Genomic DNA, 9,068 nt, shown 5'->3' with positions numbered 1-9,068 from the left:
GGGAAAAAATAACAGGGCCATGGACCTAAGGACACAATTTTTGAGGGGGTGCAAACCAGTTGCCCCCATGCAGGCACCCTGAGCATGGCATAGTCCAGTGCTCCTGTCCACCTATCAAGACACGCATTGGCCGGCCAGGCTCCCCTCTGTGCGGGCAGCCAGGTGGCTCACCATGGCCCTCTTTTGCTCCGGTAGGGGTGGAGTTACTCCAGTGGTGTTGGCGGTGAGGGCTGGGCTGGTGTTCCCCTATCGGTGCACGTGCCTCCCACCCTGGATGCTACACTGCCGCCCACACTAAATAATGACTTTTCCATGTATGGAAGGATTCCTTCCATATGCAGAAGGCTGCCATTGGAATCAACCCAAGATGCAGAGGAAGAGATATTCCTAGTATGAGCTCCTAGATGCACTCTACATTCAAAGCAGTATCGTGCTGCTTCAAACACTCATGACTTCCCCTGTTCCCCTAACAGAGCTACAACTCTGTGGTTAAAGAAGTGCTTTGAATGTATAGTGTCAAACAGGTCTAATGCATGCACCAAGGCTTGGAAGGAGTATGCTGTTGTCCCAGGAGCGTGCCAGTCAGTGATCACACAAAATAAAAAATGGAGTCTACTCTTTATTTTCAAAAACATGACCTCCACAGACCTGTTGAGTGTCAGGCCTAATGAGCAGAGCAGCTCATCCCCAGTGGTCTTGCTCCATGAAAATCAGTTGCCAATACCAAAAGTCCCCGCCTCCTCGCCAAGCAACCGGAGACTGCACCTACATGAAGCCAACCTCCCCTCTGCGCTTTTCATGCCTCTTCTGGTTCTGGGAAACAAGCAGGGAGGGGATTTTTTTTCACAGCAGGAGGGGGAGAAACCCACAACTTTTCACCAGCCTGACTCAGAAATTAGCCTAGCATGCAAAGGGGGGGGGGGATTCATGCATTGTCCATCCACTTTTGCCTTGGGCCCTGCCCACCAATGTTGACCCCAAAATGTTGCCCACAAGGGAATGTGACCCTTGAGCTGAAAAAGGATCCTTGCCACTGCCTAGCACCACAAATATTATCTTTGAGTTTTGTCCTTCTGTCTTGTTGCTTCCCTCTTGAATTATTTTATAATATCATTTACATATATGAGTAGATCAGCTATGAAGAGTGATTTGAAAATAAAGCCACATTTTTGTAATAACAGGGTGTTTTCCCCCTCCCCCCCAAAATCAAGGCAGCATCAGGATTTTTTAAAAATGTTTCTTTCATCCTTGCTTAAAAAGCTTTATGATTTCTAGGGAATCGTCAGATATGTGGCTGTGTTCTAGTTTCCTGCAATATGAATGAGTGCATACACAAAGAGGAAATATGAGCTATTTGCCACTGACATTGCAGTATTTAATATGTAGGTATACTGTATATGAGCAATTGCTCTTATATCTTAGGCTTCTGAAATGAACATTCCCAGGGGAATTAGTTCTGGAATGATGAAGTGTACAAGGAAAGGTCAACATTTAGACTTGCATTTAGGAAAAATGAGTACAAGTTAAATATTTAATGTTTCCTCCTGACAGCCATGCATAACTCTGTCAGGGGGCCACCACAGATCCTTCATTGGCTTATAATTAATGTCCTCTTCAGATTCTGTATTATTATGGGGTGGGGAGCAGGCAGACAGGGAATAGCTGGAGATAAGGATGGGCAAATCAGTTACGTTTCAGTCCATATAACCTTTGTTTGCATTCATTAATAGATAGCTCCATCCCATGTTCATGTTTTATGGATTTTGGTTTTGGGGGGGATGTGCATAGTCTTAAATGTGTTTTCTCTCTAAGTATCCATACATAAACATATTCAACCTCTCAGGATAAACATATTCTACCTCTACTCCTTTTGGCAGAAAGTGTGAATCACTTCCATTCATACTGGAATTCCCAAAAGATTGGAGTCCCCAAACACCCTATCTAGAGGGTCTCTCAAAAAACCCCTCCCTGCCAAAAAGACTAGTGCTGTGGGATTTGCATTTGACAGCCAGAGTCATTAAGCTTTATGTGTAATCACATGATATTATAGCAAGGGCTGATCAATGTGTGTGTGTGTTTGTGTGTGTGTGTGTGTGTGTGTGTGTGTGTGTGTGTTAAAGATTTCTTAGTTTACAAAAATACATGCATTGTCTCTTTTTTTCAAGTTGCGTTTTCTACAGATCAGTTTTGTTCATTGTGAAGCATTAGTGTTGCATACAGTGTTCGGTTAGGAAGAAAAGAGGGGGAAAGGGGGAGGGTGGAATGGTGAGTGGGGTGGGGTGGCAATGCTTCTGTTCTTCTACTTTGTGTATGTGTGGGGTTTTTGTGTCAGCATCACTTGTGTGGGTTCTCTTACTATTCGCTTGTTGTATTTCCTTGGTTGTGAGAGAGGTTGGGGTTGGCCTAGGGTGTGGTTGGTTGTCTTTGGTTGGCTGTAGTGAGGTGTGTGTGTGTGTGTGTGTGTGTGCGTGTGTGTGTGTGTGGATCAGGGTAGCCAGATTGATTCGTACGCTGTCGGCAGATTATTGTTGTTGTCTGGTTGGGCTGTGTATGTGATAAAGAGGAACCATTCCGGGGTGAAGGTATCCTCTTCTATTTGTCCCCGTGTCAATTTCAGTTTATTGGTTAGTTTTTCTAATAAGGCTGTTTCCCATACTATTCGATAGCATTAAAAAGGTAAAGGACCCCTGACAGTTAAGTCCAGTCGCGAACGACTCTGGGGTTGCGGCACTCATCTCGCTTTACTGGCTGAGGGAGCTGATGTTTGTCTGGAGACAGTTTTTCCGGGTCATGTGGCCAGCATGACTAAACCACTTCTGGTGAACCCGAGCAGCACACGGAAATGCCGTTTACCTTCCCGCTGTAGCGGTACCTATTTATCTACTTGCACTTTGATGTGCTTTCGAACTGCTAGGTTGGCAGGAGCAGGGACCGAGCAATGGGAGCTCACCCCGTCACGGGGATTCAAACTGCTGACCTTCTGATCAGCAAGCCCAAAAGGCTCAGTGGTTTAGACCACAGCACCACCCGTGGTCATTGGTCCATGCTTTTCCAGACAGGTCTCTCCAGTGTCTGGTTATGATGCTTCTGGCTGCTGAAAGTAGGTGGGTGATGAGCTCTTTGTGAAGTGAGTGGGCATTATTATATTGGAAGATGTTTAGCAGGGCCAGTTTATGAAATGGAGGATGGCTGGCAATGAAGGGATGGGTGAATACATGGGCTAAAGAGGCTGGGGTGTTATGTAGCATTGGTCTTGTGGACTGGAATGAATTTCAACCTTCACAAGTAAGAGGTTAGTTTAATTAAGTGTTAGCAAAAGCTGTTTACAAGCGTCTCCTGCAGTGCTGACAACATATCCAGTGATTAATTTGTGGGATTCCTGGGGGAATGACTAAGCCACAGAAAGGTCTTGCCAATGCACACCAAGGTGAGTGGAAGGCTGTAAAATATTTAGCAGGCACTAAGTCGAGAGCAGAGGATTAGTCAAACACCAGGCAATACAAGGGAGTAGGCTCTGGTGCAAATGAGCCGTGGGGTAAAAGGAGAAATGTAATGTAGGTATTCCAAACAAGAGGAAATAATTTATTTACAGTCATACCTCGGTTTAAGTACACCTCGGTTTGGGTACTTTCAGTTTAAGTACTCCACGGACCCATCTGGAACGGATTAATCCACTTTCCATTACTTTCAATGGGAAAGTTCGCTTCAGGTTAAGTACGCTTCAGGTTAAGTACAGACTTCCGGAACCAATTTTGTACTTAAACCGAGGTACCACTGTATTGTAAGTATATATGGCCCTGCATCAAAATACCATAGGCTTTTTCCAACGTAGAACATAATAAACAGCCTATGTCAGTACATCACATGATAGCCTTTCTATATGAAAAAAAACTTAAACAGTTATATAAATGCAATTCTTAATAATAATAATAATAATAATAATAATAAGCAATACATAGCAATAAATGACACACAAGGGTACATAGCAGTGCATAATACATCATGAACATATTGAACACATAGTATGTAGCAGTCTCAAATTATACACAATATCATTCCAGCACTAAACTTCACAACCCCTGTAAAATACAGTCTCATAACATGACATAACTTAATATGACATGACCTACTGGTAATGAAAGGACACGGGTGGTGCTGTGGGTTAAACCACAGAGCCTAGGGCTTGCCGATCAGAAGGTCGGTGGTTTGAATCCCCGCGACGGGGTGAGCTCCCGTTGCTCGGTCCCTGCTCCTGCCAACCTAGCAGTTCGAAAGCATGTCAAAGTGCAAGTAGATAAATACAGTGTGGCATAGTGGTTAAGAGCGGTAGACTTGTAATCTGGGGAACCGGGTTTGCGTCTCCGCTCCTCCACATGCAGCTGCTGGGTGACCTTGGGCTAGTCACACTTCTCTGAAGTCTTTCAGCCCCACTCACCTCACAGAGTGTTTGTTGTGGGGGAGGAAGGGAAAGGAGATTGTTAGCCGCTTTGAGACTCCTTCGGGTAGTGATGAAGCGGGATATCAAATCCAAACTCCTCTTCTTCTTCTTCTACAGCGGGAAGGTAAATGGTGTTTCTGTGCACTGCTCTGGTTCGCCAGAAGTGGCTTTGTCATGCTGGCCACATGACCTGGAAGCTGTACGCCGGCTCCCTCTGCCAATAACGCGAGATAAGCGCTGCAACCCAGAGTCGGTCACGACTGGACCTAATGGTCAGGGGTCCCTTTACCTTACTGGTAATGATATGAGGCACTATAATCTCTGACCAGATAAAATTTTACTTATTTGGCCCCTTAATACCACACCGCTGGACCTTCTATGAATCATAATTTAGATTTTGGAGAATTACTTTCAAAAAGTATATTGATTTTTTAAAAAATAAAATAAAATAAATCCACTATTTTTATGTCTGAGCAAGACTTATGGAAGTAATTTGATTTTCATCCCAAGCATGCCTAAAAGGTCCCAGATAGTAACATAAACCATAAGACGTGCGTGTGAGCGGGTTTTCCTTGTCATTAGAACACTGAGACAAAATTATAGCCTCATAATACGTACAAGTACAGAGGTTTATATTTCATTTTTATAATGCAGTACTTCAAGATGCAATAAAAAGAGATACATACCTAGCATAAACATATACAAATATTTAGGTAAATATATGTGATACCATCATTTTTATTTTGTTTTATCGGGAGGGGTATTGCTAAGCTTCTACCCTGCTGGACCATAAACAACATTTAATGCCTTTGCGTGCTAAAATAAAGGAGGTGATTTTGCATCCTACATAGATAGCTGCTCCTTGTTTAAATATGATTATACGTCTAATGTCTTCCAGGCAAGCTAGGAAAAAGTAGTACCATTTAGGTCAGGGGTGGTGAGCGTGTGACCCTGCAGTGCTTTATAGACTACAACTGCCATCGTTTTCCATGCTGGCTGGGACTGATGGGATTTGGAGTGCAGCATCCGGAGGTTCCCAGGTCCTCCAATCCTGATGATGGGAGAGTTGGGGGAGACAGTCTTCTCTTCCCTGCCCAGGTTCATCACCAGGTTTCAGTCCACATGCAACTCTGACTTAGGACTTACAACTTTGCTCGAGTCTTAATTTCTGCAGGTTGAGTGATCATGGCTATAGACAGTTGCATGGGTCTGTTTGTGTCAGGGACTGGACGGAGGAGGAATGGTGGAGGCTGCCTCCCCCTTCTCCTATACCTTCCCGAGAAGAGGCGGACAGTATAGATTCACAGCTGTGGTTTGCAGAGGGTCACAGCTCAGAGAGAGAGGAGAGGAGAGGGGCAAAGCTGGGAAATAATGGGAGAAGCAGAGCAGAAACAGCTGGCTGACACGTTATCACTAGAGAGCATTCCAGCCCCCCCCCCCTTCTCCCAGAACATGACAAGCAATGAAAGCAGGAGAACAGAGAGCCCCAAGGCAACTGTCTCTAAGCAGACACCATAAGGGGGTGGGGCTGTTGATGACCAAGAAGGGAAGGGGGGAGGAGATTACTTGGAGCAACGCCATTACCCAAGAGATGGCATTTGTATGTCTCTCTCTGCGAATATTGAATAAAAGACCTTGGTAGGAGCTTCTTGTCTTTCTGTTACTAGCAACCTGCCATGAGGGAGGGGGGTTCCCTGAAGCCTGACAGTTTTTGTTTGCTATTCCCAAGCCATGCACAGTTTTAAAAGTGTGTGTAACCACTGGTGCGTGTTGATACCACTGCTGTAGTTGTTATGTGTATGAAGAGATAACCCAAAGATGAACACTTAACAGGCATGGACACGCTGAAACTGCTTATCTATAGCATTTAGCGCAGTATTGTCTACTCCAGCTGGCAGTGACTCTCCAGGATAAGAACATGACAACATCCTGCTGGATCAGGCCAGAGGTCCATCCATCTCAGAATCCTGTTCTCACAGTGGTCAAACAGATGCCAATGGGAAATCCATAGGCTGGACCCAAGCACAGGAGCTCTCTGCCCTCCTGCAATTTCCAGCAATATTCAGATGACTATTGTGGAGGCAGAGCATAGTCATCATGGCCAGGAGCCATTGATAACCACATCCTCCACGAAGCCGTCTAATCTTCTCAATCACAGACTGACAACAGAAAGTTTCCATGCACAATCTGGGACCCTGCATCAATCAGGGTCTCTAATGATGTAAATAAGCTTACATTCATACAGTGGTGCCTCGACTTACGAATTTAATCCATTCCGAAGGCACCTTCGTAAGTTGAAAAATTCGTAAGTCGGAAAACGCCATTGGAAACGCGATTTCCCATAGGAATGCATTGGAAACGGAAAAATTCGTAAGTCGAAGCAACCCTATCTAAAAATTCGTACGTCGAAAAATCCCTATCTAAAACCGCCGTGGGTTTTTTCCGGATGTCGAGACATTCATAAGTGCGCGGCCATTACGCCCATTCATAAGTTGAAAAAATGGTTGTTGGGTCGTTCGTAAGTTGAGGTACCAATCTATAACATTTAGCTTAAGGTTACCAGATTTTTTTTTTCAGAGAATCCGGAGGCACACAAAAAAAAGTTAATAAAAAGGATATTTTTTTTTTAAAAAAAAATAAGAAGTAATATATTCTCTTACTCCCTGGAAAAGACCCTGATGTTGGGAAAGATTGAGGGCACTAGGAGAAGGGGATGACAGAGGACGAGATGGTTGGACAGTGTTCTCGAAGCTATGAACATGAGTTTGACCAAATTGCGGGAGGCAGTGCAAGACAGGAGTGCCTGGCGTGCTCTGGTCCATGGGGTCACGAAGAGTCGGACACGACTAAACGACTAAACAACAACAAATGTGGTCTCCTCTGTCGTGTGACCTTCCTCTGGGCCCTGGCCTGCTCTCTTGGAGCACTAGCCACCGCGGAGTAGGCTCAGGTCAGGCCTGGGCTCAGCCACGTGCCCTTGCCCTCCCTCTTTCCTGCCTCTTCTCCTTAGCAGCGGCAGGGGCAGTGCGGCAAGGTCGGGGCTCCCCTCTTTTTTCTCCCTCCTCTTTCTCTCTCTTCCTTCTCCTTCTCCTCTCCTCCTTATCCCTGCTTCGCCTCTGGGGTTTTCCTGGCCCCAGAGCGTAGCTGGGCAGTCAGCCGGGTGGCCAGGAACTCTGGCTCCCGGCTCAATTTGGGTCAGGGGGGTCAGCAGTTCCCCCCAGTTGATGCGCCAGGTGTCCCAGTTCCCCCTTGGCAGTGGCAGCAGCAGCGGCAGTCTCAGCAGCCCGGAGCCAACATGGTAGCGCATTTGGCTCTGGCTGGCTTCAAGAGCTGCTTACTGCCATGGCGCCCACCTTTTTGCCTCACCGAAAGTCCCCATATGATGTATCTTGTGCCATTGAACCAATCACGCAACATTCATTCCCTACTAGTAAATCTACAATACTTAAAATATAAGTCCAGGGACATTAAATGAAATCCAGGGACATTCCGGGGACGGATTTTGTCCAGGGACAGATGGGCAAAGCGGCACCAGAAAAATGGCCGCCGACAGGAACCAAAAAATAAGGGAGATTAACGGGAGAGGAGCTGAAACAGGAGACCTCCGGGAAACGGTAAGGAAAAACGGGGGTTTCCCGGGAAATACGGAGTACTTGGCAGCTATGGGTATAAGGCAGGCTGGGGCCTGTAATACTAAAATGGCATTCTCACATACTTGAATTTTATTGGTTGCCAGAAAGGTTGATCATTATTCATATATTATCATTCACATAATGGGAAAAACCTGAGATTTGCCAAAGGCAATATCATATTTAAAAAACCATTCACAAATATATAGGGATAACAAAAGTCACCAAAGGGGGGAAAATAAATTATTTCTAACAGCACGATCCTGAGCATATCTGCTCAGAAGTAAAAGTTATTGTGTTCATGGGACTTACTCCTCGGCAAGTGTGCCTAGGTTGGCAGCTTAACTTTAAGAATTACTCATTACCGTGGCAAGCACTGTGGTTTCTGAAGTGAAAATAGTTGCCTTGTGCTCATCAGGGTATCAAAATAAAATAGGCACTTCGTCCAGAAAGACATAATTAAAAGTTGCAGCTTGGAGAAAAACTGTCTCAGAGTTTTAGTGACATTTGACTTAACATGATTGGTAGCAGAAAAAGAAAAAGAAAAACACCGCGTGCAAGCGAAGGTCACATTTGCAAGTATTATAAGCAAGTATTCTAATTAGAGAACCAGTAAATGTCATTGAGCTCTAGCCACTGACCAACTGTCACTCAAAACTCACAGCTTGCAGCTAGGCAGTCAGAACCCTTTACTCAAGAGTAGGGCTGTGTTAAGCTGCCATCAGTTTTGAATCACTGATGGCAAACAAGGCTGGATTAAGTGAGAGCAGTGCTCTCTGGGCCGATCACTTGTGTGACTCTAGCCAATCAGATCATCAAGAAATTCAGTTCAGTTCACTTTGGAAGGCTAGCCTGCCAATTTCACACTTTGCCCAAAATATGCAAAAAATAAAAACCAACCCCCCAAAACCCCACCTAAGCAGAGTTCACGCATCTCCGAATTTTTCAGTGCATTTGTCCCGCATAAAAACTGCATATACTGGAGTGAGATTTACATAAAC

The sequence above is a fragment of the Zootoca vivipara genome, chromosome 4, assembly GCF_963506605.1.
Source record: "Zootoca vivipara chromosome 4, rZooViv1.1, whole genome shotgun sequence".
NCBI classification, from domain to species: Eukaryota; Metazoa; Chordata; class Lepidosauria; order Squamata; family Lacertidae; genus Zootoca; species Zootoca vivipara.
Note: the sequence above shows the minus strand (reverse complement) of the source record.